Here is a 10394-nt window from a genome sequence, read left to right on the forward strand (position 1 = left end):
GAGCTATGACCTATTATGATTCGATTGTCATAAAATATTTTTACGTGATTTTTATGTATTTATATGAGAGCTGTGGCCAATTATGGACCAATATTCACAAAATTCAGTATTATGATTTTTGAATACAAATTACTGATCTGTATACTTTTTGGTTTAATATATGGATGCTATGACCTATTATTATCCTAAGTATTTAAGGGCTTTTTTTGTAGAATTTCATATAAACAACGCTATTAACAAGAGTGGACCTTATGTGGGAGCTATGCCGAATTATGCACAAATATTTAAAAAATCTTGTAGTACGATTCTTGGATACAAATTACTGATCGGTGTACAATTTTGTTTCAGTATAGATTTTTATGGATATTTGTGCAGGTTAATGTGTTTTCCTGAAGTGGTTCTTATATGGAGGTTATGACCAATTATGGGCCTATCATCATAAAATTTGGTACATCGATTTTTGTATATATTGAATACATTTGTTTTGAATTTCAACCTGATAACTATATTTGTAAGAAATTTATGAGGATATTAGTGATTTTCGGGAGTGGACCTTATATGGGAGCTATGGTTAAATATGGTCCGATATTCACAAAATCCAGAAGTATGATTACTGGATTCAAATTACTGGATCTGTTCGTAATTTCATTTTGATATCGATATGTTTTTAATACTTTTTAAGGTTAATATCTTTTTTCGGAAATGGGCCTTATAGGGGAGCTATGACCAATTATCGGCCAATCTGCATAAAATTTGGAACAGTGATATCTATATACAGTGGTGGTCAAAACATATGCAACCAGCAACAGAATTTTACAAAAGTTGTTTAAACTAGTTTAAGATGTAAACAAAAATATTCATTTGCTTATAATATTTTTTAATTAATGCTTTAAAAATAAGAATATGAAATTTAATTCAGAATTTTTTGCATTGAAAAGAAAAAAAATTTAAAAAACTACGTATGGGTTGATATTTCATTGGCCAAAACATATGCAACTAATTGCTTCTAAAGCATTTATGTCTATAAAACTCAACATTTCGTGGCAAATCCTATATTTTCAATGACGGCCTTACATCGGCAAGGCAGTGAAGCTATCAAATTGGCAATAAAATTTGCAGGAATAGCGTTACAAGCATCTACCAATCCTTGAAACATAATCTCTGAATTAGTACAATTTTCGGGGTCGATTCTTTGATTAACGATTTCCCAAATGTTCTTAATGGGATTTAGATCTGGTAATGGTGGTGGCCATTCCATTACCGAAACTCTTTCTTGTGCTAACCACGATTTAACAACATGTGCAGAGTGCTTGGGGTCGCTATCGTGCTGAATAACTCATCGAAGAGGCTTATTATCCTCTGAATTTGGAAGCATTACTCTTTCCAAGATGTCTCTATAGATGAATCCATCCATTATTTCATTCATTTAGAGCGATGGGCCAACTCCAGCAGCAGAAAAACTGCCCCCATACCATTACGTTGCATCCTCCATGTTTCAGTGTCTTTTTGCAGTATCGTGCTTGAAGCCGCGTGTTAAGTGGTCGTCTTACGTAACACATCAAATCACTTCCGATGATATTAAATTCGGATTCGTCGCTAAATAGGACAGTTGTCCATTTGTTTTCTGGCCAATTTAAATACTCCATAGCAAACTTCAAACGTTTCTTTTGATTACGTTTTGATATAAGCGGTTTTTGCGCGTAGGGAAAACGTCGGTGAAGCATGCAGGATGCAACGTAATGGTTTGGGGGTTGTTTTTCTGCTGCTGGAGTTGGCCCATCGCTCTAAATTAATGAAATAATGGATGGATTTATCTATAGAGACATCTTGGAAAGAGTAATGCTTCCAAATTCTGAGGATAATAAGCCTCTTCGATGAGTTATTCAGCACGATAATGACCCCAAGCACTGTTCACATGTTGTTAAATCGTGGTTAGCACAAGAAAGAGTTTCGGTAATGGAATGGCCACCACCATTACCAGATCTAAATCCCATTGAGAACATTTGGGAAATCGTTAATCAAAGAATCGATCCCGAAAATTGCACTAATTCAGATATTATGTTTCAAGGATTGGTAGATGCTTGGAACGCTATTCCTGCAAATTTTATTGCCAATTTGATAGCTTCACTGCCTTGCCGATGTAAGGCCGTCATTGAAAATATAGGATTTGCCACGAAATATTAAGTTTTATAGACAGAAATGTTTTAGAAGCAATTAGTTGCATATGTTTTGGCCAATGAAATATCAACCCATACGTAGTTTTTTAAATTTTTTTTCTTTTCAATGCAAAAAATTCTGAATTAAATTTCATATTCTTATTTTTAAAGCATTAATTAAAAAATATTATAAGCAAATGAATATTTTTGTTTACATCTTAAACTAGTTTAAACAACTTTTGTAAAATTCTGTTGCTGGTTGCATATGTTTTGACCACCACTGTATATGAGTATAGTTTGTGTGGAATTTTAGCATGATAAATGTATTTATAAGAGATTTATGAGTACTTAACTGATTTTTGGAAGTGGTCCTTATATGGGAGCTATAACCAATTATCGGCCGATCTTCATAGAATTAGGTACAGCGATTTTGGTATATATGGGGATTATTCATGTCGAATTTCAACTTGATAGCGATATTTATAAGACATTTATGCTTATTTAAGAGATTTTCGGAAGTGTACTTTATATGGGGGCTATGGTTAAATATGGGCCGATCCACGAAAAATTTTGTAATATAATTTCTTTTACCACGAAGCTTATTTTTGCTGAATTTCATGTGGATATTCCTATTTTGTAGGCATTTATAGACCATAGAACCTTATTTCGGGAAGAAATTTGTATGGGGGCTAGGAGAAATCATGGACCGATTCTTATAATTTTCACCACAGTTACGCCTTTTATTATAAAAGTAACGAGTGCAAAATTTTATGATATTAGCTGCAATATATATACAAAAAATGTCCAAATATATGTGAAAATTATCAATTTTTTTTTGAGGTTGTTCCACATTTTAATTCATAACTTTGGTTCCACTGTACCGATTTCCCTGATTTTCAATACCAAACTGCTTAGGACAATAATAAACATTCTTCTTGCAACTCTACTAAGTTTTTTTGCGTATTTTGGACGTGAGCGTGTTTTACACAGACAGACAGACAGACAGACGGACAGACAGACGGACATGGCTCAATCGACTTAGAATTTCATAAGGATCAATAATATATATACTTTGTTGGGTCTCAGATGAATATTTCTCAATGTTACACACGGAATGACAAACTTATATATACCCTCATTCACCACTTATGGTGGTGGAGGGTATAAAAACATCACATAAATCTAAGGAAAATAATTCCCGGGAATTCTCGGGATTTCGGGATTGAAAATTTTGAAAAACTCTAATAGTGATGTTATGCAAAGATGTGAAAATTGTTATTGTTTGAACGATGGGAATGAGAAAAAAAGCATTTATTTCTCGAATGGAAAAAAAAAATTTTGAACAAAATTAATTTTTTTGACAAATTTTTTTTTTAACAATCTCATTAAACATACATACATACATAATTATCAACAATTATTCGAGCTCTGGAGTATTGAATTCAAAACTTAACTTATTTTCCGCACTCCCAAATGGTTGACCTGGATCTGTTCCTACGAAAACCGATGACCAATTATGGGCCGATCTTCATACAATTTGTTACAGCGATATACACACAGCCTCAAAAGTGAGTTAACACCAAAAAAGTACTTAAGAGTACTTTTCAGGGGTTATGCAGGCAACAGTACTTTGACTAAAAAAAGTACACATACTGCTGAATAAAATAGTCTGACTAGCCTAGCCTGACAAAATACCAAAAGAATTTGCCAAAAAAAAAAAAAACTTTAATAATAAAACGTTTAAAAAAATTTAACATGTCATCTTTCAATTACTCAAGCTCAAAAACCAAAACAGATCTTCGTATTTCCTTTGTCTTGAGTAAAAAACATATTCTCAATTACAACAACAAAAAGACCAAAGAAACCAACTAATTTAAGCAAAGCAATCAGGGGAAATTTTTAAACTCAAATTCCTCTTTAAACTAGGCTAGAAAAAACTAAAGGTTAAAAAGGGAAAACAATCTGTTAGACAAAAAAAAGAGGGCACTCTTCTTTTTCTCCTGCTGTGTCTTACTCTCCCAAAAACAATTAAAGGCCTGAACAGCAGCACAAAAAGGAAATTGAAATTAAAATTCTTTGTCTCATTAGGCTGATCAAAAATGCAAAAACTTGCCTAAAACGTTACGAACAAATTCCCCCCACAAAACAAAACCAACAAACGAAAAGTAACTCAAGGCTAAAAAAAAATCAGAAAACGGAAAATAAGAATATTTTTTGTTTTTGTTCAAACAAAAACAACAACAATGCGAAAAAGTAATGTATGTGTGCGAGTATGTGCATGTGTTTACATTTTAAGCAGCTCATTACAATTTATAAAGAGTGAGAGTGAAAATAAAGATCAAAACAAAAATAAATTAAGTCAAATATTTAGTGGAGCTAATATAGCGTTTAATTAAAAAGTGCGATTTGATACGAAAATTGCAGTCTTTGTAAATTTTAATCTATTATTTGGATTTGAACAAATTTTAGACTAAAATTACCCTTAATACCTATGATTGATAAGTATGAATATGGAATTTCATAATGGTACTAATAAAATCACTGTATCCATGGACGTCTCAAAACATTATTGTATAAATTGTTACTAGGTATTAGTTAATGCCAACATTTGTGATCAGAAACTTAGTCTCGACCAAACTTTGAAATTTTCAGGGTGTTTCAGGTGGCTGTTTGTATTCAAAAAAACTTTTTTTTTTTAAATCAATTTTAGATTTTACTCTTCAAATAAAAATTACACATTTGGGGGATTCAAACGGTCTCCTATTAGGTCGTATTGTCATAATGTCATCAAATATTTTTTTAGTTTAAATAAATTTTTGTTGGATTTCAAACAAAAAAGTTATAAACTAATAAGACTTTTGGAGCTATGTTTATTGGTTTGTCATAAAATAACACTTTTTTTGTTTGCAGCACAACAAGAATTTATTTAAACTAAAAAAATATTTTATGACAATACGACCTAATAGCAGACCGTTTGAATCCCCCAATTAAAAAAGTTTGAAAAAAAATGATTTATGACTTTTCTTAATACATTAGGTTTATCAATGGAAAAATAAAATAAAAATGATGGACCTTTTTAATTAAATTCTTAACACTTTTCAAATCGAAAATACTCTATAGTAGGTTTTTAGGAGATCGAACATCGGCCTGATTCAACAATTTTTAACTGTTGGATACCGGCTTCACTTATACCACGTTTATACGTAGCCTATTCGCAAATAAAAACAAGTAAGAAAGTACGGTCGGTCAAGCCCAACCATATAATACCCTACACTAAGTAAAAGAGCAAAAACATTTTTCTTTTAAAATTTCAATAATTTATATTTTTGAGTGATTTTCGGAAGTGGGCCTTATATGGGGCTATGACCAATTATGGACCGATCACCATGAAATTAGGTCGTGTGATTTATGTCTATATTAAAGTTAACTATGGTGAATTTTGTGTGTATACCAAAATTTTTCAAGCGATTTATGCACGTTAAAGTGATTTTCGGAAGCGGGTCTATATGGGAGCTATGACTAATTATGGACCGATCGTAACAAAATTTGGTGACATAAATTTTGTGTATATAAAACTTATTTGGAGCGGAATTTGTGGAGATACATATATAAATTAAACATTTATGACCGATAAAGTCCAATTTCGGAGGGACATTTGTATGGGGGCTAGGTGAACTAATGCACCGATTTCAGCCAGTTTCAACAGGCTTGGTCCTTGAGCCGAAAAAATAATATGTACCAAATTTCATCGAAATATCTTCAAAATTGCGACCTGTATTCTGCGCACAAGGTTTACATGGACAGCCGACCAGACGGACGGACGGACGGACCGACATCGTTTAATCTACTCAGAAAGTGATTACTAGGTATTAATTAATGCCAATATTTGTGATCATATCTCAGAAACTAAGTCTCAGCCAACTTTGAAATTTTCAGGTGGCTGTTTGTATTAAAAAAAAAACTTTATTTTTCTAAATCAATTTTAAATTTTATTCTTCAAATAAAAATTATTTAAAAAGTTTGAATAAAATGGTTTATGACTTTACTTAATAAATTAGGTTTATCGATGCAAAAGTAAAGAACTAAATACATATATTTCACAAAAAAAAAATTATGGGCCTTTTTAATTAAATTCTTAACACTTTTCAAATCGAAAATATAAAATGCAATTACTTTATAGTAGGTTTTTAGGAGTTCGAACGTCGGCCTGATTCAACAATTTTTAACTGTTGGATAAAGGCTTCACTTAGAAAGGTGTCAAATACATAGTGAATCAGAATAAAAATATTTTGGGACATCCGAATATCGAATCCGAAACATTTATAAAGAAAATCTATGTCATGGAAGCTTAAATTAGAAACAAGTTTTGAGTATGATCAAGAAAATTAACCTTGTTAGATTCAAATTTTTTTTGGTTGGACTGATTTTAAGAATTTTTACACCAAACATTTCTGATCTACAGTGAATATTTTCAAAAAAACTTCCTACCCCTAAGTCTGTCCCTCTAAGCCCTATGGTGCCTTCAACAGACAAACATACATAGCTCAATCGTCTTATAATTATATAAAGGAATTTTTAATTTGTTTGAAAGGCATATCGATGTCGTTATGTATGTAACATCGTGTAAATGCGGCTTAGCAGGGTGGAGCCCTTCCGAAATGTTTAATTTTCCATTAATCTGGCTCATAATCAGACGCATAAATCAGGATGAATTTGACCGTGGCATTGATTATGTTTGTGGCTTGTTAACATAGGCCTGTGACATAAGAAAACCCCACAAGAATAAGTATATCGGGGTCAAATCGCACGATCTCTGTGGCCAGTTGGTATACATATTATCCAATACGGGCCAAAAGAAGTTGGTAATCGGCGCTTGCCGATGAAGGTGATGGCCAACGCCGCCAGCCCAAAATCCACACCAAACAGTGACATCGTCCCAAGTTCTACAATTTTGTTTATCTTCATAGCTGAAGATGAATTTTTGATTAAAATTTGGCAAGAAAACTAAATGATAGACAGATGTAGTTGGAACAATATGGGTACTGTCAACTAGATCTACTATAGTTAATTCTAGACGTGGGTCTTATTAACCCTCCGATAGTCGCAATAATTTTCAATCGGGACTAGTCGCAATGTATCAAATTGATATCAATAAAAGAAAGGCACATTTGAAAATAATCTCTTCACTTTTTATTTCGAAAACATAAAAACAATATTAAATTCAAAGTATTTAGAAGAATAATAAAAATAAAATTGCTGTACAAATATATTTTTATCAAAAAATAGCTTAAAACTTAGGGTGTTTAAACAAATTTTCAATAAAAAAAATTTTGACTATATCAACTAGATCAGTTGCGAATAACGAAGGGTTAAAGAGCTGTATTTCTACTAGCATTCAATCCAATGACCAAAATTTAAAATTTTTTTAAAATTATTTGTGGTATCGTCATCCTGTTGGTCCAATTTTGCACCACTTACCCGGTCTTATTTCATCAATAGTCCGTCGAATGTTGGCTTTTAAACGATCAATCATTGCTGGTTTATCAGCATAGACTAGAGATTTGACGTACCCCCACAAAAAGTAGTCCAAATGTGCCAAATTACACGGACAAGATGGCCAATTCACAGTTCCATTTCTTGAGATAATTCGGTCACCAAACATTTGGCTTAACAAAGTGATGATTTCTCGCGCTGTATGCCATGTTGCGCCGCACATTGGTTGAAGTTCATACAACGAGCGGCTAATAATAGAAGTTGTCCAAATACAATGAAACTTGTCACATAGGCGTTTTTTGTTTGAATCAAGAAAAAATTGAAAAATCAAAATTATCCGCCCATTTCCCATACAAAGTGAAAATTAAATTTTGACCTACGGCATTGATTTTTGACACATATAATTTTTAAGCACTCAGAATCATTTGTGTGAAATTTAAAAAATATCCGCCCACTTTCCATACAAATTGTATTGAAAAAGTTTCATAACTCCCTTGATTTTTAATGCATCAAATCAATTTTCTCAAAAAATAAATATTATAATTGTAGAATGGGCTCCTGAAAATATATACCTGATCCGCCCACTTTTGCGCCCATCTCCCATAGAAAAAACATGAATAAGTAATTTTTTAAATAATAAAAAATAATATTAAAAAGGACAGATTAAGACTTTTATAGTCCGATTTGTCCCTTAAAAGATGCAGTCCACTGAAGTTGATGAACATTGAAATTTTGATGTTGTTTATATTTTGTTCTACGAAATTTTTTATGTGGCACATTTTCGAACTTTTTTTAATGCAAATCTCATCTATGGCAATTGTCATTTACGAAAATATACAACAAAGTCAAATGATAAGTTTACTGTGATTGTACCAAAAGATTGAATATACAGTAAATTTGCATGCCATTTTAAACAAGCGAACATATATGAACTTCGATCGTGTCTGTCCAAACAAATAATAAATATATCAGCCTAATACTACGGAATCATAAAATTCTGATATCGCCGAACATGAAAAAAATGAATTTCGGCCACTCTTCAACCATTGTGCGCCGTGTTGTTGGAACCATTTCTCCAGCAAAGGATTTGAAATGCCTCCAAATTACACTTTCGCTTTCTGTTATCAATGATCTTTAAAAAAAACTCCATATTTCTATTAAAAAAATCGCTAAATTCTTCCATCTTTTCTATGAATGAGTGCAAGAGAAAGCAATTCCGTGTGCGAGAGAGCCCAATAGAAAAAACTCGGCTCACAACCGTTAAATTGTTTTTACACAGAACAAAACCAAAAAGAAATAAAATACCGATATCTCATAAAAAGAGGGATTTTTCTTTCTGTTTTGATAATATTTATTATTGTTGTTGTTGTTCTTTTCTGTGCTGTTCATGCATGTAGTTGTTATTGCTGTGTATATATTTTACGGGGTTTTTAAGCGTGATTTTTTTTCGTACTTAAATTTTGGTTTGTGATATTTTTTTCATTTAGCTGCAGAAACGTTGACTGTTCTGTATTTTACTGTTGTTGTTGTGTATGTTTGAGTGCGTGTGTTTTATTTATTTGGTGGTGGTGTGTTGTTGTGATTATTTTAGACAAAGTTATTGTAAATGAATGGCAGCAGATCAGGCAGGAGAAAGGGAGATTTACAAATTGTACTAATTTGAATGGAAAATTGGTACTTTTTGTTGAGGAATTTGTTTGAGTACCTAGTTTGTTTTAATTTGAGATCATTAGAAATTTTTCAACAAATCCTTTAAATATTTTCATTACCTTTTATGATATGGTTCTGATATTTTTAAAGCAACTATTTAATGATACCCTACACTACCATTATAGGGAGCGCATTATGTGTTTGGGCTTATGTTTGTAACGCCCAAAAATAAATGGGTTTTAATTTTAACTTCGACTTTCTGAGTTGAGTTACCGATGTCTGGTATTTTAAAGGTCGGGATTTTTAATATAATACAATGAAATTTTCTGGAATTACTCTTCAACGATAATAAATATGTGGCATTTTCTGTTATCGTCACTGAAAAAAAGATCTTCCAATAGGGACTTGCGAAATTTGACAGTTGATAGCTGCCATATTGTTGAAAATACCTCTGTCAAATAGGCATGGTGCCACTTGAAAAAATCATCTTCAGCGTTGAGGCATATTTCTGGATGAATATGTACATATGTACGTCAACAAACAAAATTGTCAAATTTGGGACGATACTAATCCGTATGAGAACAAACAGCGTCCAATACATTCTTTACAAAACACTTTTTGGTGAATATTTAGGACTGCAGGCGTCATCGGTCCATATTTCTCTGAGAGCGACATTGGCCTGGCCATCAACGACATGCATCGATGATTACCAACTTCTTTTGGCCTGAATTGAATGATATGTACACCAACGACATATGGTTTTAACAGGACGCGCTACGTGACACAGTGCTCATGCCTCATTCTGCATTTGGAAGGTATGGTCATCTCATGTGCCATCGATATCAGGCGATTTTATCCCCAATAGAGTTTTTCTTGTAAGGTTTTCTTAAGTCGGATCTCTATGTCAATAAGCCACAAACCACAGCTGCCACCAAAGCCCAATCCATGCCATTTGACAAATTCAACCTGATTTATGAGCCAGAGTCATATAAAATTAGACATTTCGGATGCGCACCATCCAGTGAAGCCCAGCGGACATTTGCACGATGTTATATTCCATACAGAGTGTCATCGATAGGTCTTTCAAACGAATAA

The sequence above is a fragment of the Calliphora vicina genome, chromosome 3 (assembly GCF_958450345.1).
Source record: "Calliphora vicina chromosome 3, idCalVici1.1, whole genome shotgun sequence".
Classification (NCBI taxonomy): domain Eukaryota; kingdom Metazoa; phylum Arthropoda; class Insecta; order Diptera; family Calliphoridae; genus Calliphora; species Calliphora vicina.